Raw genomic sequence first — 2,544 nt, 5'->3', positions numbered from 1 at the left:
AGGCTGCTTCTGGCCATGGGAGTTTGAAAGAATGATCAGACTCTGTACCACCTTTTGTAATCAAAAGCATTAAGCAACAGTCAAAATACAAAATCTCAAATTTAAAGGACAAAGTCCTGTAGTCCAGCCCAGAACCAGAAAGCCACACCATGAATACAGGCCATTGTCCCCATGGCTGCCTGTCCAGGTGCTGGGGATGCAGGATGTTAGCCTCTGCAGGAAACATGGAAAGTCACTGAAATTTCTCAGCCTCTTTCTCAAATTCTCTACTAGATGCTGCAAGTGTTCAACTAGATTCTTGAGTTCCAAAAATAGTTCTTTCAGATGTTCTTGCCAGCTCAATTTTTTTCAATGTTCACTTTCCTTTAATGACCCTCAATCTTCCTAAAGGACAGGCTCAGGCAGCAGATAGGTGATGGCAAGAGATGTTCACTTGAAGATCTTTCTCTGATTGAAGTCTTTGCCCACATCCTGGAAGGCCACCTCCCAGCAAAAATACTTTCAAACCAGTGTCTGGGTCTCCTCACGGCCAGGATCTAGTTTCCACCATGTATGGCTTGTTACCTGCATTGGAAAGTTCTGGCCTTGGAAGACTCAGACTCCAGAAATGGAACTGCCATTGTTGGTTCCAAAGATGATACTGGCAAAGGGATTCTTCTTCAGCTTGTCCAATTACTGAAACATTCTAGTGATGGGGTTGCAATTCATGAAGGTTTGGGTGAGCTCTTCAAGGAAGCAGTACTCAGAGTACCACAGAGACCAACCATCCTTATCAAAGTGCTCCCCAAAATATGACAGCACCACCAAGAGTGTGTCCTCATTGGAATACTTGTGCTTAAATTCACCCAACACAAAGGTACTCTTGGGCAGGTGAGCAAAGGGGTCCTTGGCCTTTGACTCAGCAGCCAGCACCTGCTCACATTCGTCCATCTCTACCTTGGGAGCATGAACAGCTGCCTTTCTCTCCTGTTTCTGCTCACCCTGGGGTTTCTGCTTCTCCTCTCAAGATCCTTTATCCTTCCATGGGCTGTCCTTTTTAGTCTGGCTCTGAACACTTTTTAGCATCAAATTGAGCCATCTTCTCACAGAGTTTCACCTCCCCCAAGAGAGCATGGAACTGGGGCTGGTTAAGGCAGGAGAGGAGCCAATGGTTGGTATCAGGGAAGGCCTGCTGGAAAGAAGGCTCCAGGACCTGTTTATAGGGCCACAACATGATATAGACAATTGTGATGTCAGCCAGTGTCACACGTTCACCCACCAAAAAAGTATGTGTCTTAGGTGAGCATCTAGCTTTCCTCCTCCTCTGTGGTCTGCTTGTAGTGGAGCAAGATGCCTAAGGTGAGGAGCACCCAGGACGCTGTCAGCAAAGCTTACCCTCTGTACCACCTGGGCTGCTGCCTCTGCACTACTTCCCCACAGGTCCTCATTGTTCACATAGTAGGTGATGACATGGCCCTCGAACACACAGAATCCATCGTCACCTTCAAATGTTGGAATCTTGCTGGCAGGAAATTTGTGGAGAAATTCAGAGGTGTGATTGATTTGGCCAAAGCAGAAGTGGGGTGGTGTGGAGAGTATGCCGACCTGAACATGCTGTACTGAACGCAATGAGGGCTTTAAAGGCCCTCCAGTATTCTGGATATGTGTCCACAGCCCCAGCTGCCATGGTGATCCCACAGAGAAAACAGCACTGGCTCATTTATTGTTTCAGTGGAGAGATGGATTCCTAAACCTTCCTACTCTATGATACTCCTGTTCATCTATCTTTATTGCAGAGTGGTATTCCATGGTGTGAATGTACCACCATTTGTTTAAACCATTCACCTAATGAAAGACATTTCAGTTGTTTTCAGTGTGGGGCTGTTAATAATAAAGCTGCTATAAACACTTGTATATATACAGAAATAAACATGAGCCTTCATTTCTCTGGAATAAATGCCCATTCATTGGATATTAATTTCTTCTATCATATTTTGTATTTCCAATAGTTGTCTTTTGGTTCTCTGAATGTTACTTCTGATTGTATATCCTATTATCTGTTTATGATTGTAAACCATTATTCCTAAGATATTTGCATTATTCCTATTTCTTTCAAGTCTGCTAATCTTCAATTTTCTACTCATATTAAATGTTGAGAATTAAAAAGATGTCTGATTTGGGGGGTGATGAAACTATTCTACATCTTGAATATAAAAGTGGTTTTATAACTGTGTTTGTCTAAACTGATAGAATTGTACACCTCATCCAATGAGTTGGACCTCATCCATATTGGCGATTTGGGACAGCTGAAAGTTGTCTTTTGAAGACTGATAACATAAGAATGAAATTCCCAAGCTTGATTCTCGTTGGCTGCTGGAAGCTTTGGGGCAAGTTTCATTCATGTCCTCATGCCCAAACCTCACTTCATAAAGTTAAAGCACCACTTAGGTGTCCTTGAGAAATGATCAATGTTATTTTCTTATGGAATCCTCTTACCTTCTTGTATCATCTTGGTCAGAACAGAGATCCCAGTTTGACGCTGCTCCAGAAACCACCTCCTGCTCC

At 43.4% G+C, this 2,544-nt stretch overlaps 1 pseudogene; it reads right to left on the bottom strand.

The window, feature by feature from the left end:
• Nucleotides 1–389: 389 nt before the first annotated feature.
• Nucleotides 390–1,666, bottom strand: LOC112323009 (elongation factor 1-gamma pseudogene; annotated as a pseudogene).
• Nucleotides 1,667–2,544: the final 878 nt, after the last annotated feature.

This window comes from Desmodus rotundus, chromosome 10 (assembly GCF_022682495.2).
Source record: "Desmodus rotundus isolate HL8 chromosome 10, HLdesRot8A.1, whole genome shotgun sequence".
NCBI classification, from domain to species: Eukaryota; Metazoa; Chordata; class Mammalia; order Chiroptera; family Phyllostomidae; genus Desmodus; species Desmodus rotundus.
The sequence above is the reverse complement of the archived record's forward strand: the minus strand, read 5'-3'. Positions and strand labels throughout refer to the sequence as shown.